The 25528-nt window shown below is 44.9% G+C and overlaps 1 protein-coding gene across 4 annotated transcripts in view; it reads right to left on the reverse strand.

The window, feature by feature from the left end:
• The window catches only part of GARRE1 (granule associated Rac and RHOG effector 1), a 99048-nt gene that overhangs the window by 61108 nt on the left and 12412 nt on the right, over positions 1 to 25528 (reverse strand). The window contains exon 1 of one of the 4 annotated variants that reach the window (XM_006130561.5): positions 4650 to 4701. The exons of the other annotated variants lie outside the window; for them this stretch is intronic. The gene's annotated coding sequence lies outside the window, so the exon portion shown is untranslated. Of the gene's footprint in view, positions 1 to 4649; positions 4702 to 25528 lie in introns of those variants that run through there. 4 annotated transcript variants of the gene reach the window in all.

Raw genomic sequence — 25528 nt, forward strand, 5'->3', positions numbered from 1 at the left:
GGACCCAGGAGTCAGCCCTGCCTCTCCAGGCTTCAGTTTGAGGGAGAGGGTGGACCCAGGACTTCAACCCCGCAGCTCCTGCTTTTAGCCCCAGAGAAGTCCCCAGGGCTTGGGCTTTCAGCTCTGCAGCTCCCCACTTCATTGGCAGGACAGAGGGGGAATACCAGATATCAGAGCTTCAGCCCAGGCGGTGGAGGGATGTGCCAACATCAGGACTTCATCAAACATCTTAATGATGGTGCTGTGTCCCTTCTAAGGTCAAAATATGACAAAGCAAACAATATCAAAGCCTCAACTTTTTCTCTTATTTTCTTGATTATGGAGACCTCTTTTTGGTTCAAAGGCTGCAGGAAATAAAGGCAGGAAAAGGAGGGGGTAGGTGGAATCAAACAGTCCAATTTCAAGTACTATAATTAGTCAAGTTGCCTTGTATAAAGATAGGAAAATCTGAGAAAGCACTTAGGCCATCTACACTCCATCCCCTTGCCCTTCCCTCTATTATGCAGATAAAGTGACTTTTTGCATAAGAGTCTGGTTCCAAAGTCTCCAGCAAATGAATTTAGTGTTAATAATATCTGGAAAGTGATTATATGGATAGTGACATTATAGCCTTAATTTGTAATTTATATCAAAAGCAGAAAGTTCCAATTCTGAATTTTGGGAATCATGGTAGAGTTGAGCTAGCATTTCACTGTTTAGTCAGACTCATGGAATTAGAAGACTAGTCTTGTAAATTTTTTCCCTCCAAAACACAAGAGATACTTTGCTGGGCATTTTCTTCAGATGACATGTGCCTTATAGCCTTATTTTAAAACCTTGTCGAAACAATTTCTATTTGATAGTATTAAAAACCATACATCACAATGATATGTTTATAACCAGCCAAAACAGAAGACTTTTCTTAATGGTTAATCAGTTATTTGACTACTAGCTGGAGTTACCCAGCATTGCTCGGGGCGGGCAGTGGGTTCCTGCCAGGGGTGCCCCGTGTGAGGCGCAGGAGGGGGCGAGAACGGGACTTAGGATGGATGGGCAGCCCAGCTCGTGCCCGGAGCTGCAGGTGCCGAGGGGGTGGGGGGAGCAACAACCCCACCGCCCGCCCCGAAACTTTTGCCCCACTACCTGCCGTACCATGGGGCCACACCGGGGCTCCCCTTTCCCACGGTCCGCGGCAAGCAGGTGCCGGGCTCCCCGCCACGCGACCAGGAAACTGCACCGGATCCCAGGCTGCTCCCAGCACCACCGCTGCCTCCCTGCTGGGCTCAGCCCTCTGCACCCGCAACCGCCCTCTAGCAGCGGCCACAAGCTCTAGCCTACCACTCGGCAACCCTCAGCTGCCGTCAGAGGGGAGGGGCCCTGGGCGAGTGACATCATGGGTGGGAGGGAGAAGGGGGCTCCCCAGTCCTGGAGGCGCCTGCGCAGTGGAATGATCTGGTAGAGGTGAGTGGGGCAGCTGCTGCTCACAGCACCGCCCCTACCCTCGTGCCTCCGCCACTGACCTTAGTGAGTGACTGTCCCTGCCACTTCCCCCGGGAAGTCGCTTCTCCCCACACTGCCAAAAGTACCTTAAAACCTTCTGGAGGAAAGGTTACCCCATGCAAAGTTTGGGTGCGGTAGCTCTTATAATGTCCAAGTTATTAGCACACAAACATTCTCCTTTATATATTAGATAAGAAAAATACTGCAGAAGTTTCCTAAATAGCATAGAAATTAATTTTTATAAATATAGATTAAAGTTATTTACATATTTTATATTATTTTTATGTGAGCGTACACATCTGAGTGAGCATTTCCACTAAAAGGGCTGCTAAATCTCTAAGCCATATTTTTAGTCAGACTGTTAGTTAGTGCATTCCCATGGCATGTTTTATAATAGACATGACCTTTAGAAGTTAGGCTCTCCTTTAAAGAGTTCAGTATTGTTACACATTTTAGCTCTTACTTCTGTAATGTAAAAGGATTAATTGACAAGACTGTAGTCTAATATATTGAAACAATGAACTGAATATAAATTTTCTTGAGTCAGTCATTTAAAACTCTTCAGTGAATGACTAGAGATATTTTATGTAGCTTATGAGCACAACAAGAATGGTAGATAAAAGGCACACAGCAAGCCCTGAATATTAAGGTAAGCACATGACTAATAAGAGGAATGTCATTCTTACATGTGAGTAACAGTAAGAGTAGCAGTGAAGAATCTCTCTCAACATATAAGTGCAACTCAATACCTTTTCCCCCACAAAATGAATGCTTCTTCTGTGATTTCATTGTAATGCTACTTAAGATTATATCTTCCACTTTCTCTTTAGACTGCACTGCATCCCAGTGAAAAATTACAAAACAGTGTTATTTCTAATGTGTGTATGTATAACAGAAATAGTTATAGCTGCCAAATATTTCTATGTACAGTAATTCCTCATTTAACACTACAGATATGTTTCAAAAAATGATCGTGTTAAGTGAAAACTTGTTATGCGGGGTCCATTTTCCTATTGAAAATAATGGAAAAGATAGGGGTTGCATTTCAAGCGGTGGTGTCTGTTGGGACCAGGACATAAGGTTGGGGGAGAAAGGGAACTGGGTTACAGCAGGGAGGGGAGGTGTTTGGCTCTGGAGAAGAAAAGTGGAAGAGAGGGGAGGGGGATTGGGTTGGGAGTATGCCTCTGTGATGGGTCTGCTGGGACCTGCACTGCGTCTGGCGAGGGGGGGGTGTCACTGGGGAATGGCAAAGCGAGCGGCAAACCCTCCACCGCTTTGCAGGGAGATGGGGGAAGCCCCGTGCAGCCGCCACCAACGGGCCGGCTAGGGAAACCCAGTCGCCGGCCTGCAAGCGAGGGCGGAGGAGAGGGGGCAAGGCGTCTGGCGAGGGGGAGTCAGCGGGGAACGGCACAGCGAGCAGCGAACCCTCTGCCGCTTTGCAGGGAGGCGGGGGAAGCCCCATGCAGCTGCCTGCATCAGGCCGGCTGGGGAAATTGTGTTATTCCAGGGACAGTCGTGTAATTCAAAAAACGTTCCCTAAAAAAAAAATCGTGCTATCATGAAAACGTGTTAAGCGGGCACATGTTAAATGAGGAATTGCTGTATAAATTATTCACTCTACTTTTGGATATTAAAATTAAATAACACTAGTGCACCAGAAAAATACTAAGCTGAATCCAGAATTCTCATTCTTCATAACAGTTTAGAGTATCTGCTTACTTTGATGTAATCACCTCCCCACTATTTCCCCTTTAAAAAACAAAACAAAAAATCCAGCATCTAGGTTCTCCTTTCCAAGAGATATTTATTATCATTACCTAAATAAGAGTTCTATAATTCTGAGATAACATGTATTCTTTTGAGTTCTAAAAATAAAAAAGGAAAACATCTTATCAGGAAAATGCTGACCTCGGCACATACCTTGGCCGAAGGCCTCATGACAGTTGTGAAACATGAGCTTTTTCTCATCCAGCTAATATAGAAATTCATGTCACCATGCCACAATTCTTGTGTTTTGACAAGCAGACTTTCCAAATGGTTTATAGGCTTACTTGATTTGAATAGCAATAGATTCTCCAGTGAACTGTTGGAGCTTTACCTAGGAAATCAAGTCATGTTTTGTGTCGGAAAGATAGGGATATGGTGATTAGGCCCTTCACATCTTATGCTGAAAATTATGGAATTATCAGAAAGCTGTTTTAATGAAAAATTAAAATGAATGAGAAGTGTATTTTGACACATTACATTTACTAACTTTGGGCCCTGAAATTCTCTGATTGCAAGGATGACTGTATTGATTCATAGTCATTACAATATATGAATAAACACAAAACAGTCTAATGCAAATGTGAGCTGATTTTGATATAAAAGGAGCAAACACAATAGTTTCCATAGGCACCTAAAACTCAGGACATAAAATTACTGCAAATCGCAAATTCATAAAGATTGGTAATTGACAGGTTACTCTGTAATTTAGTTAATTACGATTTCAAACAATTTTTGAGCTAAGTTTTTTATGATAAGCCTTATTTTAGATCAATAGTGTTTTATTACTATCCTTATATTCAGGGCATGGCTAGTTTCATTATGTTAATGAAGTATCTAGAATGGACTTCAACAGCTGATGGAGGTACTATCGGGTGACACAAAAGCCTGAGATTTCAGAGACTAAACCCCTTAAAATAGTAGTTTGCATACCTGACAAGCATGCCTCATTGTTCATTACAAAAAAGCTCCTTATTCCTCATCAGCATAGCACTGTTCTCCTCATTAAAAGATAGGATTTAAAAATTGACACAAACAGTGGAGATTTTAAAAAGCAAGTATTATTTAAGCCCACATAAAACCACTCCAGTACTTTGGAGGACATTGCTCATTAATTTATAATGTTTAAATCAAATTTTGAGCCCAGATTCTAACTATTTAAGAACGAAACAAAAATGAGAAGTGCTCAGTCAGCAGTGTATCACTATTTTGCAAGACCATAATCCCTTCCCCACCCCCCAAACCAAAAAAAAAAAAAAAGATTTTTGTGTTCATTTGATCTTTGATTTCCTGCAGATGACTAAAATATCCTTGTTAGAGAAGCTCAAATTCTTGCAAACATAATTAATGAAATAATGAACAACAGGGAATAAAAGCTAAGCATTGTAGATCAAGAGGCTTCCTACCTTTTTTTGGCAAGACTATTTTCCAATAAGCTTCACTTCATGTTTCCCAGAACTGTAATAGACAAATCTGTGAGACTTCAATACCAGTCATCGTCATCAACAACCATGGACTCAACGCCCGTTGGTGTCCAATCCCTCCCTCACTATTTCTTTCCATCTTTCCCTGTCCAGTGCAGAGTGGCTTAGTTTCTGTAGACTAGCTCCGCACCAATCTACTATATCATCTACCCATTTTCTGTGGGGTCTGCCTCTCCTATTTGGACCTTCCATTATGCCGAATATCAAGGTCTTAACTTTTCGCTCATTGTTCATTCTGCAGATATACCCGTATAGCTGTAACTTCCATTGCATAACCTTCTGCAGTAGGTTCTCTTTCGGCTGCATTTTCCTATAAAATTCCTCGTTGATGACCTTCTGCATCCACCCTATTCTCAGGATCTTTCTATAACAACTCCTCTCGAACACCAATATCGTTCTCTTCAAATCTTTCGTTATCACCCATGTCTCACATCCGTACAACATTCTGCTAAATACACACATTTTCAAGACGCTCAAGCTTTATTCCTAAGATAATTGCTTTACTTTTCCAGATCTTATCCATCGCCTTCAAACTCACTCTTGCTTTCGCTATTCTAGTCTCTATTTCCTTCTAATAGTGCCTTTTATTAATAGCTTCAGTAATACTGTTTCCTATTTTTACACCAGGGCATTAAATTGTTTTCCTGTGTTCACCCAGTACGTGCACCAAATTGCCCCAAATGTCAAATTTAAACAAAAATATACAAATATGAGGTTGCACTACATGAATTATGAGTGTTGAGGTTATGGTTGCGAACCCCTCCAGAATGACCATGAGTCTCCCGGAATTGGGCTTGATCTTCCAAAAGCTACTGAAGCCAATTCAGGAGATTTTAGGCAGCTAAAAGTCCAGGGCACAGAGAGAATAAGGCAAGCTCCCTACCTACCCTGGCTCTGCCCAGCTTCCGGCATGTCCAGTGCAAAGGCAGCCAGGAGGTCTCTATGAGCTGCCCCCAACTCAAATGCCAACTTTATAGGTCTCATTGGCTTGGAACCATGGCCAATGGGAGTTGCAGGGGTGATGCCGGCAGGCAGGGCACGGAGAGCCAGCTGGCCGCCCCGCGCCTAGGAGCTGGACATACCAGCCACTTTCCATGAACTGCCCAAAACCTCACCCCTTCCCACCTGTACCCTAGTCCCGAGCCCCCTTCTGCAACTAAATTCCCTTCCAGGGCTCAGACCTCTGATATACTCTCCAACCCTCTGCTCCAGCCCTGAACCCCCTCCTACACTCAAACTCTATCCCAGAGCAAGGACGCCAAATCCCCTCCTTCATCCCAACCCCTGTCCCAGGTTCAGCCTGGAGTTCCCTCCTACACTGCAAATCCTTGGTTCCACCCCATTTCCCAGTCCAGAGCCTACGCCCTAACCCTCTGCCCCAGCCCAGTGAAAGTGAATGAGGATAGGGGGCAGCAACCAATGCAGAAGGGAGATGGAAGGAGCAGTGGCAAAGCGCAGAGAAGGGGCGGGGCAAGGCAAAGGTGTTTTGGTTTGTACAACTAGACAGCTGGCAAGTCTAGCTGAGAGAGTCATTTACATTTATTTCTATATTTACATAATTACAGTACAGGCAGTCCCCGGGTTACATACAAGATAGGGACTGTAGGTTTGTTCTTAAGTTGAATCTGTATGTAAGTCGGAACTGGTGTCCAGATTCAGCCGCTGCTGAAACTGATCAGTTTCAACCGCGGCTGAATCTGGACGCCAGTTCTGACTTACATACAGATTCAACTTAAGAAACCCAGGCGTCTCCAAGTCAGCTGCTGCTGAAACTGATCAGCGGCTGATTCCAGGAAGCCTGGGGCAGAGCAACTCTGCCTCGGGCTTCCTGTAGTCAGCCGCTGGTCAGTTTCAGCAGCGGCTGGCTTGGGGACGCCTGGGGCAGAGCAGCTGGGGTGCTGCTGGGTTGCTCCAGTAGCGCGGCTCCTCGGCGCTACTGGAGCAACCCAGCAGCACCCCAGCTGCTCTGCCCCAGGCATCCTGATTTAGCCGCTGCTGAAACTGACCAGCAGCGGCTGAATCAGGACACCTGGGGCAGAGCAGCTGGGGTTCTGCCGGGTTGGTCCGGAGCGGCGCTGCGGGACCAACCCGGCAGCCCCCAGCTGCTCTACCCCAGGGGTAGGCAAGAAAAGCCTGGTCTGCTGGTCAGCAGACCAGGGAGACGGGGGTGGCGGGACCGCCCAAGTCCTCCACGGCTTTGCTCCGTCTCCCTGGTCTGCTGACCAGGGAGACGGGGAGCAAAGCCTTGGAGCACGCCCGCAGCGGGACAGCCCAGGCACGCTTGAGCTGTCCCCCTGCGGGCGTGCTCCACGGCTTTGCTCCCCGTCTCCCTGGTCTGCTGGCTGGGAGACGGGGAGCAAAGACGCGGAGCACGCCCGCAGGGGGACAGCTCAAGCGCGCCCGGGCTGTCCCGCTGCGGGCGTGCTCCAAGGCTTTGCTCCCCGTCTCCCTGCAGATCAGGGAGACAGGGAGCAGCTTTTCTCGCCCCGGAGGATAGGGGTAACGGACCGTGGCGCATCTGGGCGTCCCACCGCTCCCGGGCGAGAAAAGCCCCATTCGTAACTGCGGATCCGACATAAGTCGGATCCGCGTAACTCGGGGACTGCCTGTACACCCATTGTGTTTTTAGGAATTTAGCATATGCATTTGTATTTTGCTTATTTTCTTCTTTGGGTGGACTTTGTTTACATGTTCTTTATATTTTCATTTAACTTACTTTGTGATTAAAAACAAGTTAAACATTGTTAATATTAAAAAAGATAATGACGTGTTTAAGAGACCACTGCAATTTTCAGAGCAGCAGCAAAATACTTTCATTTCTCAACAAAAACATAGAGCTTCTTATAAAACTAAAGATATACTTTTTAGAAAACATTCTCATTTTCCATAATTAGCAAAGTGCCCAGTAAAGAATATGAAGGATTTGAAAGTACAGTCATTATAACAGTTGTTTCCTTACAAAAGTATACATGGAATTCAGCTGACATGTTTAAGCAGTAGCATAACTTTTTTAGATCAAGGTGTTAAGCTGATGGTTACAGTACTAGGTATGGAAAGACATAAAGCAATCACTAAAATGTCATTTGTATAAGTGCTAATGTGTTGGGGATGGTTTGTTTAAGAGAGATTAAATGTATTTTGAGTAAAAATCATCATTCTTGAAACTAATTTTTGTTTGCTCCCTCCCCCCCAAAAAAAATCTATAAATATTTACTATTACATTACGAAATATCAAAACCTACATTCATTTACAGAAGTAACAGTATGCTGTATCTGAAAATGCTAACAGTTTGTTAATAAATGTTATTAACTTCACAAAGAAAAAATAACAGTTGATATATGTATGGAAAATGAGTATATAAGAAGGCTTTATCTATATAATCAGAAGTGAATTGATGGTTATACTCTGAAAAGTGATTTAAGTGCCATTATCTTGATCTACAGATCTGCTTTCACTGCATATTCAGATAGCTAACTTTAGTGACACATCTAAAGTTGTACTGTTTTTTTATTCCTGTTCGTCAGTCAACAAGGCCATAAGAGAACATGCTCAATTTCATTATCTTGATTGGTTGATGTAATTGCTATCAAGTTCCCATTAGCACACTCCTGCAAAATAACAAGATTACATAGTTGTAAATGAGGGTCTAACATAGCATTTTGAAAATTTATAATGGTATTTTAATGTAGGGTTGCTAGACCTCTTGGATTGGCCTGGAATCTCCCGAAATCAACCTTGATCTCCAGATGACTACTGACAGAAATCTGGAAGATTACAATATGCCGCTAAAAGTCCAGTTGGTGGTGCAGCAGGGCTAAAGCAGGCTCCCTACCCACCCTGGCTCCGTGACACTCCAGGAAGCAGCCAACATGTCTAGCTCCTACGTGCAGGAGTGCCCAGTGACTCTCCATGCTCTGCACCCACACCCGAGCCCAACCAATGGGAGCTGCGGGAGCAACGCAGGCAGGCAGGCATAGCACATACAGAGCCACCTGAGCCTAGGAACCAGAGGGACAAACCAGTTGCTCTTAAGAGCCACACAAAGTAAGCACTGCCTGGCTGCAGCCTGCATCCTTCCCTCCTGCACCCCAACAACCTACCCCAGTCCTGAGCCTGCACCCCCTCCCACACTCCAAACCCTTGGCCTCAGCTGGAAGCCCACCTGGACCCCAAAACCCTCATCCCCACAGTTCCACCCCAGAACCCACACTCCCAGCCAGAGCTTTCACCCCCTCCCTGCACTCCAACTCCCTGCCCCAGCCTAGTAAAAATGACTGAGGGTGGGGGAGAGCAAGTGACAGAGGGAGGTGGGATGGAGTGAACATGGGGCAGGGTCTTGGAGAAAGGGTGGGGCAGGGCAAAGGTGTACCACAGGCTGAATATTCTTTAAGCTTAAATTATTATTTATTGAGTTTGCTGAAAACTAATATCTATAGCAGTGGTCACCAACCAGTAGATCGGGATCTACTGGTAGATCTTGGAGACTGACAGGTGATCCTGACAGGTATGGCCAGGAGGCTATCTAGTGCCAGCATTTAGCTGCCTCTCCCCACACTGCTGCGCAGCTCCTGCCCTCTGCTTGGAGCTGTCCCCTCAAGAGCCTTCTACTTGCTGGGCAGGGGAGGGAGAGGAGAGTGCTGATGTCAGAGTGCCCCCCCCCCCACTATGTATCCCATCTCCACAGAGCAGAGAAGGGACACAATAGGGCTTGGGATGGAGGGAGTTTGCTGGCTGCTTTGGGGAGTGATGCAGGGCCAGGGCAGTGGTGAGCCTAACCTTAGCCCCACTGCACCATCACCCAAGAGCCACCTGAGGTCAGCAGGGCCCAGCCGGAGCCCACATTCCAAAACCCTACCCCAGTCATGAACCCCCTCCAGCATCCCAAGCCCCTGCCTTAGCTCTGAGCACCCCTGCATCCCAACACCATCCCAGAGCCTGCACCTAGAATATCCTCCAACACCCCAACTGCCTGCCCCAAGCTCAGCTCAGAGCCCCTATCACACTCCAGATGCCTTAATCCAAGACCAGAGTCTGCACCCCAACCCACAGCCCCAGCCTGGTGAAAGTGGGGGAGGGAGGGAGGATGGAGTGAGCAGGAGTGGGGCCCCGGAGAAGGGGCACAAAGGAGGCGGGGCAAGGGTATTTGGGTGTGAGGTAGATCTTTGATTGCACTTAAATTCAAAAAGTGATCTCATGCTTAAAAAGGTTGGAGACCACTGATCTATAGACACAACTTCAATGTTACTAGAACGATACATGTACACCAGATGGGGAACCTTTTTTGGGTCAGGAGCCACTAACCAACAGAAAATCAGTTGGGGGCCACACACAGATGAGAAGCTGAAGGGGGGTTGAAAAGCTAGCATGGACTCCCCAATGGTGGGGGGAGCACTGAGTCTTAGGGCCAAACAGAGGTAAGCTGAGGGCTGCATCCGGCCCCCAGACCTTATGTTCCCCACAACTGATATACACCAACAAAAGAATACATCTGTATATCTAATCAGTTAAAGTTTTATGGTAGCTCTGTTAACATTCCAATATTCATTAACAAGGTTTTTATATTTTTTCTTCGTCTCCTTTTATCTGATACCAGTTGACATATCAAGTACAGTTTAAATACAATACTTTGTCAGCATTTAAGGCCAGGTCTAGACTAGAAAATGTTTGCTGATATAGATATTCCAGCAAATCCTCCTCATGAAGACACCATTTATACTGGCCAAAATAAGCCTCTATTGCAACATCTTATACCAATTCCCTCTAATGAAATATGCTATAGGGCCTACAGGGTCTACAGTAAAAAAGGGTCAACAGTAGAGCTTTACCAGTTTAAAAAAGTCAGACACACACACCACAACTAAAATGACATTATGATACTAACACAAGTGTCAAGTATGCAGATCTGGCCTAAACTGTATTTTTAAATTGTTAAATAAAACTGGATATCACTTTAATTGTTAAATACAACTAAAAATAACCTTTTAGCCACAAGGATTATTAGTTTTGCACCAAAAGCGCCAAATCACAACTGCAGTCACCATACAAATGCATAGACAGGTTTCTTCTCTCTAGAGAGAGCTTACAACAGTAACAAATGATCAGAGGAAAGAGGATACAACACACAAGAAGAGTAATCAAAAAAATTTTAATTCCCTAACTACTCTTCATCTTTGCCCTTATTAGTGCCTTTTCCCCCTTCCTCCCACAGGCTACAGACCTTGAGGCAACCTTGTTCTATTTTTTTCCCCCCAGAGACCAGAGAAGGCTCCATGTCTGAAACATAAGCTCTAATCTTATTTTCTATTTCTAGCACACATTTCACAAACCTTCTCCCATTTTTTAAAACTAAATATTCTCCTGTGCTGTGGACTGTGATTCCTACAGCAGACTTAACTAAATATTTTATAATTTGTGACTTTACACGAACATCTGAGGAAGATTTTATTTTAATTTTGAATTAAGTTTGAGTTTGATTATTTTATTCTGTTTTTAGAATTATTTGAAAGATTTCACTGCAAAGAGGTTTTCCAATATTATGGAAAGCATTCCACTCCAAAAGTACATACAGTTTTACTTGTTTGGGTGTTTGATAAAACACACCATTTAATATACAAACATTTAGAACGGTATGTACAGCAATTTGGTTTTGAAAAGCAAAACAATTCACAAAGATTTAAATATACTTAGTGCATATTTGTAGCCATTAATCCTATAGTCTTGTTAGTTGTAGGCATTTCCATTATACAGCGGAATTCCTCTCCTGGCCATCTCCAATGGATTCTCAATGGGGGGGGGGGAGGGGGCACTTATAGCAAGTCTTTATGCAAACCCATTAGAAATCTTCTTTTTTACTACTTTGTCCACTGATATCTGGTTTAGTAGCATGGAATTTCTTGCATTAATTGGATTAAGGTCCTTGGTTGGAACTGTATGTATCAATAGGAATTCTCTCTTGAACCTTTATCAGTAATACTTAATTTGAGTTGTTAAAATAGTAAAGAAATTCTTACGGCAAAATCTTGTATTCTGCTACTCAAACCCAAGCAATATGATGTGGCACAATATTCTCTCCCCAGGTTACAGAAACACCAAAAGAGCTGTCCCCATTATTTATGTACCCTCAAGGCTATGCCGGTGTCGCTATTGCCATGCCCTCCGTTCACAACAGTATCATTTGGAGGGTTTACATTGTTGCAGGTTTACCAACCATATGCCAGTCCTTCACCTCATACCCTGCTGTGGATGAAGACTCAGAGCACAACTCCACAGGGAACCTGTGAAGCTACAGATCTCCATTATGTTTGAATGCCTATCTATTGTGTCCAAACGTGACAGGCCCAGTAATCTCACTCACCTATTGTGCAATACAAGCGACTTCCACTGCCCTCATACTACATTAACGGAATTCAGAAACTATGCACTAATTATCTTGACTTGGAGGGGTAGCTGTGTTAATCTCTGAACTTAAACAACAAGTTTGTTTGTGGCACCTTAAAGACTAACAAGGATATAGGATCATGAGCTTTTGTGGGTAAAACTCACTTCAACAACTTCAAAAGGCATGGGAAATTGCTGTTGTATTGGGTAAAGCCAGTTAATATCTTTATTCAGGCCCAGAAAGACAATATCAAAGATGCAAATGAACTCCAATTCAGCAGTCTCTCTCTGTAATTGGATGATGAAATTTCTCTGTAGAAAAATGGCTACTTTTAAGTCCAATATAGAAAGGCCAGGGAAGTTAAAATGTTCCCTTACAGTTTTGTGTAATTCACATACCAACATGCTAAGAGGATGCAAAAAATGTTTAATGTTTACATAGTATATTTGACAATATTCTATATTTGCAGCTCTAATGTCTCATAAAATATCACTGATTGTTCCCTGCACTCAGTCTACAATTTCATTCTACCATCCCACTCTGGGCATAGGGTTGCCAAATGGTTTCAACAAAAATACTGGACACACTTGACATTACATCGTATTTAGAAAATACAAGACATTTATATTTTCTCAATTTGTTTCCTGAACAGAAACCTCAAAAACTGGACTGTAAGGTTCAAAACTGGACACCTGGCAACCCTTTCTGGGCATAGCATCCTAGGTCAAATACAGCAGTGACTTTTAAAACTGGTATTTCAGCTTCCATTTTCCATCTAAGACAGGAGAAAACCTTCAAATGTCAGCTTTTAGGAAACCAAGTTTAAGTTTAGAACTTAATTTACCCCACCAGCTTTTCAATTATCATTTTGTTTTTAGTTTTTTACTTTCTGAACTAAAGAATTAGGACAAGATTTGAGAAGGTTGAAACTTCCTTATAAAACTAGTAACTATTAGTATGGGAGAACAGCCTCCTGCAGTGAAAGACCAAGACAAGAAGAGTAGATTGATTTAAACAAGCTGAAGAGTTTAGGTAATATAATTTTGGAGAGGAATGAGTCCATGAGGTATTTTGAAAAATGCACAGCAGCATGCCTGGGTTGAATTTAGAAATAGATTGGAAACAATATGTTAATATTTTGTTTCTGCATTTTTAAATATAGCATTGTCAATCTCAAGTGTTCACATATTTTAACTGAGATTCATATATATCATGAGATAATATTACAAAATACCTTTGGAATTCTTTTTATTTGCTTAATGGTTTTTAAGTCTTTAAAGGTCCACTCTCAAAGCTTTTTTCCTCTGCAAACATGAGGCTAGAAACTTTTTTTTTTTAATAAAAAGCTGTGATTCTCATATAATTACGTAACTGCAAGAACTGAGGCTATAAAACAAAACACCAAATATCTCTAGACCCATGATAAAATTATGATGTTTTTTAATCAAGTTAAGAAAATAATCTGCCAAATGAAAAAAGAAAACTTTAGGGAAGGAAAGCTTTAGACTTCTAAAAAGGATATTAAAGGCAAAAACAAAACTTCCTTTTTCCAGTGGTCCTTCAATAACTGCTATTTAAAAAGTCTCAAATTATACAGTGTTATCTCACTATCCTACTCTCCAACAAATTGTTCAATTAAAAAAAACTAATACAAAATGATTAATCAAGTGCAGCTCTTAATAATTTGAAATATGGTGTCATAATATTCCAAGCTTTTATACGAAAGAACAGTAATGAGGGGAATAGCTTCTGAAGTCCTGTTTGAAACACCCAAACATGTTTTTACTCCAGATCATCCCAGACTTAAAATGAACTAAGCTTATACAGTTTTAAATTGTGTAACAATTATTTCTTTCATTTGTGTAAAGAATGAATTTCCAAGTATAATTCTACAATTTCTTATATTAATAACTTGCTGTAGCTCTTTAAAATGTGTTTGAGTTCTTTTCTACATACACTATACAGGCAGTCCCCGGGTTACGTACAAGATAGGGACTGTAGGTTTGTTCTTAAGTTGAATTTGTATGTAAGTCGGAACTGGCGTCCAGATTCAGCCGCTGTTGAAACTGACCAGCAGCGGCTGAATCGGACACGCCTGGGGCAGAGCAGCTGGGGTGCTGCTGGGTTGGTCCCGCAGCGCCACTCCTTGGCACTACTGGACCAACCTGGCAGCACCCCAGATGCTCTGCTCCAGGTGTTCCCAAGTCAGCCGCTGCTGAAACTGACCAGCGGCTGACTACAGGAAGCCTGAGGCAGAGCTGCTCTGCCCCAGATTCAGCCACTGTCCAGATTCAGCTGCTGTTGAAACTGATCAGCGGCTGATTCCAGGAAGCCCGGGGCAGAGCAGCTCTGCCTCGGGCTTCCTGTAGTCATCCACTGATCAGTTTCAGCAGCGGCTGACTTGGGGACGCCTGGGGCAGAGCAGCTGGGGTGCTGCTGGGTTGGTCCAGTAGCACCGCACCTCGGCGCTGTGGGACCAACCCGGCAGCCCCCCAGCTGCTCTACCCCAGGTGTCGGCGAGAAAAGCCTGGTCTGCTGGGGGGGGGGGAGGGCGCACTAGCTGCGCTCTCCCCTCCCCCAGCAGACCAGGGAGACGTGGAGCGGCTTTTCTCACCGCAGAGGACACGGGCAGCGGGACCGCGGCGCGTCTCGGCGGTCCCGCCGCCCGCGTCCTCCGCGGCGAGAAAAGCCGCTCCGTGTCTCCCTGGTCTGCTGGGGGGGGGGCCGCTAGCTCCTGGTCTGCTGGGGGGAAGTGCCCCCCGCGCCGCCAGAGGCGGCGACAGAGGGGGAGGCACCCCGCACTAGCAGGGCCCCCTCCGGTTCGTAACTAGGGGTCTGACTTAAGTCGGATTGACGTAACCCGGGGACTGCCTGTATTGCAAGTTTACATCAATTTTATGTCATTTCACAGAAATACTGTGCATTTCTGCATATCCTGTATTGGGGGATGTATCTCACTGTCCTTTGAGGTGTTATAAGTAAGTAAGTAGAACAAAACATAGGCTAGAAGATTAAAAGATGAAGATTTTGAGGCATTAACTGAACTAAGCCTTCCATAATGAAAGGTGTACACCTATAATTACATAATAATTAAAAAACATTTAAGAGGTTGCTGGTATAACTTAACTGTTACTACATAACATCTCTATGTGAGAAAACCTAAAAATTCAAGGCTACTATATATAGTTCAGTCAAAGAAAAAAGAAAAATAATTGGAATAATGATGGTGGAGAAATGCTCTACCTTTATGGGGGAAGATATCTATCTGCTACTATACATTGCTTGAAACCTTTCCTAATGACTGACTGGCAAAGCATTCCCTGAAGTGTTAGCTGGTTCAATTGGTCTTCTACTAGGGTAGTGATATGAAGAAAAGTGGTGGGGGAGGGACAGACTGACCAGCCAAAACAATGATCCATTTAAAATTCTAAGCATAGCATGATGGGATAGGGTAATAATAGGATAATAATTTGTGTCTTACTTTTGACTAAAAAGAAAATAAAGGCTTGAAACAAAGCATTCTCTTAAATCATAAAGTAGTGATTGCAACAATGTTTATACAAATATGAAATATCAAGCAGCAGGACGAATATTTTTGCTCTTTTTTTTCAATTCAGAAGTACAGTTACTATATCCACCAAAAAGGGTAGCTTTTAGAAATTTTTCCACAATGGAGTGGTCAGTTTTAGAACTTAGATACTTGAAATTTTGTATATATGAACTAGATGATTAGAGTTTGAAGGTCAAGTTTGCAACCAAAATAAATGCTACAACTTTAATATACAATATCTTCAAAAAGACTTTTTAATACTAGGGGGCTGCGCCACCTACTTGGCATGCTTGCCAACCCCCCTCTCTGTGGTCAGACTTGGTCACCCCATTCATACCAGTCTGCATGGATATTCCTCGGCTGGCGAGCTGCACGTGTTGGTGGCCACCACGGTCATGCTGAAGGCGGCATTCATGAACTCAGGCATGCAGTGCTGTGGCCATCCACTGGACTTGCAGGAGCCATGCTGAGGTGGGAGCAGTGCAGGGGGTGCAGCCTATGGAGCCCACACAACAGCCTGGGGTGATGCCCCTCCCACCCCAGCCTGTGGCAAGGCCGCCCCAGCAGCGTTACCACCCAGGCTCTGGCACCACGGCTGTACTTCCCCCGAATGTGGGTTGGGCACAATCGTTATTCACTGGCTGGTGGCTTCCTGGGTGGGATACTATGGGGCGAGGGGGAAGGGGGAGATGTTGGATGCAGCCTTCTCCCCACCACACAGCCAGAGAGAGTGAGTGGGGAGCGGGCAAAGCATGGAGAGGGCTTAGCAGAGCAGAAGATGTGGGGTGCTGCCAGAGCTGGGCACAGGAAGTGGCTGGTGCAGCACAGGAGGCGGGGAATGTAGCAGGGACAGGGTAAGCACAGGATGGGGCTGGCAAGGTGCAACAAGTGGGGGGAGCTGCAGGGCCTAGGCATGGGGAGGGACAGAGAACAAAGCAGTTGGGGGGCACTGCAGGAACCTGACATGGGGAGGGGCTGGTGAGAGTCAGAGGGCCCTCCCTATGCCCAACCCCTGCTGTGCTCACTGCCCACTGTGCCCCAACAATGACTCCTCGTGCCTGGCCCCTGCAGCACCTTTCCCATCCACTGCACCCCGCCGGCCCCTCCCCATGCCCACTTAGCCCATGCAATGCCCCCTCACCTGCTGTGCCTTCCCAGCCCATTTAGTGCCTCCCGCCCGCTGTGCTGTCTTTCCCTCCCCATATCCATCCAGTCCCTGCAGAACACCTGGCCTGCTGCACCCTGACAACCTCTTCCCATGCCCAGCTCATGCCAAGTCTCTGCAGTGCCCTCCGACTGATCTGGCCCGTTTATGCCTGGTCCCTGCAGCACCCCCAACTTGCTGCACCCTGCCAGCCTTACCCCATGCCTGCCACACTAACTCCCTAAGGTGGCCAACCACTTAGAGATGAAGAGCCAAAATAGCTGTGGATAGAGTGCGAAGAGCCATGTATTATTTAATTTAATTTAATTTAATTTAATTGATAGATAGACAGATAGATAGACAGAGTACACAAAATGTAGCAATAAAAAAACATTACAGAACATTTCAGACAAAAATCAATAAAAAAAGTCTCTAGTCACTTAAAAAATTAACAGCCAGTCCATATATCTTTAGAGAACTTGACATGGAACAAACATCAATTAAAAAAAAAAAAGCAACCCTTGAAAAATACAATAATATTCACACACACACACACACACACACACACAAGCATCCCCACCATGTATTTTAAATTTAACACTTCTGCCCCATTATGTCCTGAGTCTTTTAAAATTAAACTGAACAGAGAAGTAAATTAGTGAAATTTGAAGTGCCTGTTTCACTCCAGCTTGTTGATTTTTGGTATGGTTTCCTTGTTTTGTTTTTGTTTTTTTGACTTATGAAGATTATGGCATTTTTATAGTTCTAAAAATTCAGGTCTGTCCCAAACTGCAAATATGAGAGGTTCAAAAACAATAAGGGAGAGACTCATATCTCAGAATAATAGCTTCAGCTTGGCAAACAATAGCCATTGAATTTTCTTTAAAAGAAACACAGTGTAAACCTGGTACATGCTAATTCTATTTTTGCCCTGGAATTAAAATATGACATCTGTGTTGGCTACCTTATTCTGCATCTATGAAGACTGAGTTTAAGGGGCTTCAGCCCCCCGCTCTAACCCAATCCCCCTCCTCTCCCCAGAGCCAGGCATTCCCAGCCTCCCCCCCCAACCCAATATCCTCTCCCAGAGCCAGGCACCCCTACCCCCTCCATTCTAACCCAATCCCCTCCCTCCCCCACAGTCCGGTACTCTCAGCGCCCTCCCCACCCCCAGAGTCAGGCTCCCCCAGAGCCAGGCATCCCCAGCCCTCCTCCTCCCCCGGCTCTAACTCAATGCCTGGGTCCCGGAGCCACTGCCACCATGCACTTCTCCCTCCAGACGCTGGGGCGTAGAGCAGTCAACCATGAGCAGGAGTTGGAGCACATATGCAGAACAGCTGATTGTGAGCAGTCCGGGCACATGGCTCAAAACTACCAAGAGCTGCATTTCTTTAAGCAAAGAGCCACATGTGGCTCGAGAGCCACTGGTTGGCCATCCCTAACCCTTCACCAGCTCTGCAGCCTGGCCACCAGGGAAGGCACAGTGCGGCAGCCTGGGCTTTCCATGTGGCCGATGGGGAGGGCCAGGTTCGGAGTCAGTGGGGCTTAGCTCCAGGGGGTGGGCCTGGGACAGAAGGGGTGGGGCAGTGGTTTGCTTTCACCCACCCATGCCAATCCTCCCCCTCAGCCTGTGGAAACTGATGATGTCATTCTGACATCCCGAAGGAAATATTTTTTTATACAGAGAGAAAAGTGCATCTCCCAGTAGTGGTAAATGGCTTGTTCCATTGTCCAAGACATCTTTCCCAATGTAATACCTCAGTGTTCAGTCAGCTGATAATGAGTTCAACAATTTCAAATGCTTTACTCAAATTTTTTTAAGGAAGCAGACAGAATTTTTAAATGTGAATTTTAGCCCTTTCAATCTCTTCTTACCCCAGTGTTCCTGAGCATCTCCGATTTTCAGTCCTTTTCAATCTCAGTGGAAACTTTGCACAGTTGCTACCATACCACAGCCAAATTGGTCTTGAAGAAAATGTCTTCATTACCCCAGTAATGCTTTGTAATGTGCTCCATAAGCACAGGTATTTCTCTCTTTTCCCATCCTTATGGGAGAATAGCATGCTAACTCTAATAAGTAAGAAACCACAAATGAGGTTTCTATTTTCTCTTATAACATGGAGCATTACTCACCAAGCTATGGGGCTAGCTAATTTTAATTATTTCTAAAATGTTCTAAAGAACACTGCTTTGAGAGACAATGTATGTCTTCTTATCAAGTTTCCTATTTATAGGAACTTTGAATTAAATGCATTAAACTTAGCAAGACAAAACAACCAGTAAATAGAATCTGCACAGCTAACAGAAGGATAACTAATTAAACGAATTGCAAGAGGGTCAAAACTAGTTTGTCTTGTTTAAAATGTAGTTGCTGTGTCTGTACTGGACTGTGCTGCATGAGTCACACAGTTCATGAACCTTTTTACCATTTCAACCTATCAAGTTTTTCAAATTTAACTTAGACTCAAATAGTAGTAAAACCTTTGAATATATATAAATAAATGTTCCCTTCTTTATACATCTACAGGTTGGACCTCCCTGATCCAGCACCCTAGGGACCTGAGCCGTCCCGAGCCAGGGAATTTGCCGGACCAGGGGAGGCCAGTGCTTCCCTGTTGGTTGCTCCCTCGGGCTTTCTGCCCTGCCCCTTGCTCCACTAATGCTGGCCTGGCACAGGCTCCTCATCCTAATTACCACACACAGCCCCAAAGACTCCCAGAGTTCTGCTGCTGGCCATGCTGCCACACAGTATTCCCAGAGTTCCCAGGCTAGGACCACCCAGCTACTCCCAGCCCTACTGCCACCAGAGATTCCACAGCTGGGTTTGCCCAGCCATACCATGCTGCTGCTAGGGCCAGCCCTGCCGCTGCTTGGAACTCCCTGGGGTTCCCCAGCTGGGGCTGTCCCTCTCTGCTAGCCCTGCTTCAGCCGTGGGTTCCGCAGCCAGGGTGTCCAATCCAGCCCGCTATAATCAGGGGAATCATTCTAGGGTTCCCAGCTAGAACCCTAGAAAGCAAACCACAGCCCTGCTGCAGAGGGTGTGTATGGCCTGGCTGCCTGCCACTGGAAGCCCTGCTACAGCTGGGATTCCCAAGCTGGGGCCAGGATTCCCCAGCCACTTGGCCAAACTGATGCCAAGGGTTCCTAAACCAAGGCAGGAGCTCCCCCGACCACCACCTGGTCCAGCCACTGCTGGCCTAGCTGGGGCTCCCCAGCCCCACATTCTCTCAGCTGACTCCTGCTCCCACCTCTGGGGCTCTTTGGTCCAGCAACATCTGTGCACCTGCCGGACCACGGATGTTGCCAGACCAGAGAGTCCCAGATTTGGGAGGGTCAGCCTGTGACACGTGAGCCAATTTTCAGCGGCAAGCAGGATGGGAGCACAGCCTTGCCCCTCCTCCCCCACACAGCTGCTGGAGTCTTCCCTCTTCCCCAACAGCAGGTTAGGCTGCCGTGGGAGGAGGCAGTGCTGTGGCTGAGGCTCCTTAGTGACGCCTCCAACCTCCAGGGCCAGCCCAGGACAGTAGTAGCAGCACCTCTGGCCTCCAGGGCCACCTCAAGACCACATGGCTGTAGTAGCAGTGCCTCCAAGGCCAGTTCAGGACCATGTGGCCGCGGTAGCAGTGCCTCCAGCCTCCGAGGCTGGCCCAGGACTGTGTGGCCGTGGCAGTTGCTTCAAGGGGGTGCGAAGCCAGGTAAGCATCTCACCTCATTCCCAGACCCCGACTCTCCAATCCCCCTCACTCATTCCCCTTCCCCCGCCAGGACCCCGTACCCCCAGATTACTCTGACACCCTCCCTTGTTCCTGCACTCTCTCTCCTGACCAGACATCCTACCCCCACCCTGCTCCTGCATCCTCCCTCCTGGCCACACACTTGTACCTTCCCTTGCTCCTGCTCCCTCCACCTAGCCAGACACCCTATTCGCAGCCTGCTTCCGCACCCTACCTCCCACCCAGACCTCGCAACCTCTCCCCCTTCTGCACCCGACCTCCCTCCCAGATCCTGCATCATGCCCCATCCCGCTCTTTGGCACCCCATCTTGCACACTGAACTGCTCATTTTTATCCCTACCCCGAAGTCTAAGTGGGTCCATAAAATCTACTAATTCCAGAACCCCAGAAAAGTAAATCTGGCCTATGGAAAACCCTGAACTTCAGTCCTCCCTGTCCCTTCCCCTCACCCCATGAGGCTGAGTGTCAGAGGAATGAGATATGTCAATTGGGGGTCACATCAGTGAAGATTAGAGGGGTTTTGAAGAAGTTTTTTTGCTTCTCACTTGCGTGGTCCCCAACTGATTTATGGGTCAGTGGCCCCCGACCTAAAAAAGGTTCCCCACCCCTGCCATAAATAAAGAAAACACTTTTGTGTTGGACATAAATTAATATTTACTTAGTTTATCAAACTTCATTTTAAATAAACATGAAAAAGTTATAACACTTAATCTGCTTAATAATTTAAATTAAACCATTCTCCCTAGCTGCAGCTGGGTCAGAAAATATGGTCTCGGAACCTTGCCTGCCCCTTTTCCCTCCTCTCCCTGGCATGCAGATCCGTAAATGGAAGTGAGTAAGTTAAATCTTGGCATGCCACTTCTGAAAGGTTGCCGACCCCTGAAATAGAGCATAATAATCCTTGGCAATGGCACCCCAAGTTACTATAGGATGCTTATAGACCCTAAATCCATCCCTGTGCAGAGCAATGTTTCTCCCAATGACTAAACTCAATGTATTCAAATCCTGTACCTTCTAATTTCCTGGAATACAGGTGAAAGTGCTAGCGGCAGAACAGCAACACAGACACAATTCATTGGCTTTGTCAGTACAGGAGCATGGGCTGGAGGGAAAGCTCTTGCTAGTGGCAATGGATTGTGTTAGCTACTTCTGCCACTGGCATTTTCACCCACATTACATGAGAGAAAAGATAAAATATTTTAATCAGGGAAGTTAAAGAATGGCTTTTTCCACCTATGTCCCAGTAGAAGGAGCATAATGAAACAATTTCTTATGCAGCAATTGCATAATGCAGCTGCTTGAAGACAAACCATTCAATGGGATTTTCTCAGATTTAAAAAGTTAGAAAAAACATGAGTTCCTTGCCACTAGAAATTAAAGTCAGTCTGCTATTTTCACTTTACTTATTAAAACTAACTCCTCTGTTACACTTCTTTTTCCAGGCTTTAAAAAAAAAAATCCAAAACAACAGGTAAGCACTCATTCCCCCTTCCTATCTCTCTAATGTAAAATTTACCACGCCTACACTGTGATTGTTTCAGCATCATCGAGGTCACCCTTGTAGAAAGAGCATAACTGCTACTGTACTACCAAACAAGGTAGCACATTTATGTGGTGTAAAAACTGTGGCTTTTAAAGACTTTTCAACAATAGTAGCAGAATTTAAATCTTCCAGATCCTACATTTAGATATTTAGAAACATACAATGGAAAAAGTTCTAACAGATTAAGTCTCTCGTTCATTTATGGAATTATTTTAATAGCAGCAATTTTGAATGAAGCCGCGAATAGGACTAATGGTCAGTCATACCAAAACATTTTGATCACCAAGGGCTTCTCTCACTCTACCATACAAAAATCCTGATTGTGCAGGAAATGAAAGTGCTTCAGGATGCATGAAAAGAAAAGGAATGAAAAAAAATATTGCTAACCTCCGTACCAAAACCAGTATAAGATGGTAGGAAATCCTCCTGAAACTACAGTGTTTCAGCTACAACTCTGTCGCATTAACATACAAAAAGAGAAGCAACAACAGAAAGGGTCACTGGCAAAACAGAAACCAGTAGTGCTGGAGATAAATGAGGAGCTCTGGACCCTGTAACAGAAGGATTAATATCTTGGATTAAAATTGGCAGGAAACCTGAAAAATCTTTCAATGCTCATTAAAATGAGAGACACAGAAAGGAATAAGAAAAGAAAGTGCAAGAGGGAAAAAAAAAGAAGTGCATAGGAAAATGAGGATGATTGGATTCAGTAAAAGAAGGAACAAGAAGGCTGTGGGTTTGGCAAGTAAAGTGAATAATGACAGGTTTTTTTCTATCCTACTCCCCAAATAAAGACAATATTTCAAATGAAGTCTAGAGGCTTCTTCTCTAAAAGAAGAATAATTTTATCTGGATGGGCTGATATAGGAGAATTTTAGAGAATAAATCATTAAAAAATGTAAGCCACTACCCTCCAGCTCTTTGTACATCTAATCAATGCAATTAGATTTAAAATTAAAATAATAGTTCTAAATCTTTTACTATAACAATACTTATGCAGTGGAATGTTCCATATTGAACTAGTGGTTACGTATAGGCCATTAAATCGTTTAAACTGGCATAGTCACTAGTATAATGTATAGAAAGCTGGTCTGACTTAATGTGTTGTCTTGTGTCTGGAAAAGAAATTCTTCCACTGACTTGTCTTCCTGCCTTTCACATTGTTGGCCTTTCTTCACATCCCGGATTGAAGTATGTAGATTCCATTTAAGTGCACATTCCTTTGTCCACATCTTGGACAAAATACAACATATTTACTGGTAAGAAGAAAAGTGAACATATAGATGACTATATGATTAACCGATAAGCCTAGGCTTCTCGGTTAATCTCGTCAGCTACCTGCATTCCCATCTCCCCTGTATCAGAGGCAGCAAGGGATAGAGAAGGAGCCGGTGCTGGGGGGAGCCAGCTTAAAAGCTAATTCTCCCCAGCATAGGCTCCGTGGTGCCACCTGCCCCACCCACTCCGCGCTGCTGCCTCCATCAGAGGCAACACTGGGAGGGGGCAGAGGAGTCTGCTGCAAAGCAGCCTCTGCGCACAGCAGGCCTGAGCAACCTGAGGACAAAGGCCACATCCCATGGAGCAGCCTCTGTTCACAGTGAATCTGGACCCGCCGTGGGCAGAGGCTGCTTCATGGCAGCATAAAAGCAGGATACAGAGGCAGTAACACAGTGTGGCAGGGGCTCCCTGGGAGTGGGACTGGGAGTGTACTGGCTGCCAGCCCCACCCCTGGGGACTATCTACCTTTAACAAAGAAGTTTTTTTAATACTACAAGAAAAGATAGTTTATACTATTAAAGTTCCTGGAAAATACCATTTCTAGATTGACAGAAAACCTTCTATAATCTATCTGGATTTTTATACCACACCAATATTGTGGTGTGCCTTGTCTCAATTTATCTCAGTTTTAAGCTTCTCAAACAATAAAGGAAGGAAGGGAGGGTAAAGGGTTCTTTACCCCGTGTAACCTTCTAGAGTCAAACCAGAATAAAATTTTAACTATTGTGGAAGGAATGCACTCTGTCACTCAAAGTGTAGGGTCAGGACATACGTAATGTGTTTCTATGCCTCGGTATCCAGAGCCAGTATACACACTGCTATTAGCAGAGCAAAAAGGCCTAACCGCCAAAGTCAATGTCTTCACCCCTGCTAGCATGGTAATGCTGCCCAATGGCCAGAGCCAATACATTTGCTCCATTCAGCAGGGAAGTAAGACCCACTGGCCAGAGTCATTACATTTCTCCCATCAGCAAGACAGTAAGGCCTAGCAGCCAGAGTGCATAGATTCGCCCCTCTTAGCAGGACAGTAAAGCCTAGTGACTAAAGTCACTGTCCTTAAATTACTACTGTTAAGAGGCCCAATGAACTCAGTCGGAGCAGAGGGTCACCACTAACAGAAAAAAGAGTTGTTGTGGCCCAGACCCTTCTACTCCACTGTGTCCCAGCCAATAGGCCCGCTTCCGGTAGGAGCGCATGCTATTGAGTCAGCCTGGGAGTCCAATCGAAACACCCTGATTCAAAATTCTGATTCACTAACCAATTCCTCATGGTTCCTGCTGTTGTGGCCTGGGTGTGTCTGCTGTCTCTGGGTTGCCCGGTCTGCACTGTCCCCAGCGACTGGAATCCACAAGGCCTCAGTGGATAGCCTGGCATCTGTCTAGACTGGAGCATCTCTGGTTCCCACTACCTTGGGGTTCAAAATGAACCTTTGCTGGAGCCTGCAGCATGCATCTTTCCTTTCCAGCAGTCAACCCAACTGAGCTGTTCCCTTTTATACCAGTTTGTTTGGAGCATGCCCTGTGGAGATGAAGGAGTCTCAGCCTACAATGCAGGGCTTCCAACTGATACCTCTAGTTTGCCTCCAGTGAACACTGAGGCAATACAATCCACCTGGAAGAGCTGGCTGACAGGTTTCAGAAAGAAGTGCTTTTCAGAATTAAAAAGCTAAAGAACAAGTCTTCCTATTATAACAAACAAAGGTACCAGTGTTTGAATATTAAATATAAGGTGGGCAGTTCTTATCTAAGGAGGTTGTTTCTAAAATAGTATTATTAATCAATCTTGCTACACGTGTATATTTAAGTTAATTATCATAAATTCCTTTCCCCAATCTGATAGGTCTCTACTCCTATAATTCCCCATTGTTTTCAAAAGCTTGAGAAAATAAGATGAGTCTTGCAACAAGCCCTGAAGGTAACTATATGTGGACTATTTCAGACCTGGTAATGTTTCATGTATTCAATGGGACCATCATCTGCCCAAAATACCAAACAAGTACAAATAAATTGTGTCAAGCCACAGCTCTTCTAGTCTCAAACCAATAATGTGGTAGAGATTGCTCCATGAAAGAAATGGCAAAGTAAAACTGAACACTAGGTATAAGAGCTATGGAGTGCCAAGTACGCTAGAATGCAATGCCAGCTGCCTCATGCAGTTTTATGCAGTACTGTAA

The sequence above is a fragment of the Pelodiscus sinensis genome, chromosome 12, assembly GCF_052426305.1.
Source record: "Pelodiscus sinensis isolate ZL-2025 chromosome 12, ASM5242630v1, whole genome shotgun sequence".
NCBI lineage: Eukaryota > Metazoa > Chordata > Testudines > Trionychidae > Pelodiscus > Pelodiscus sinensis.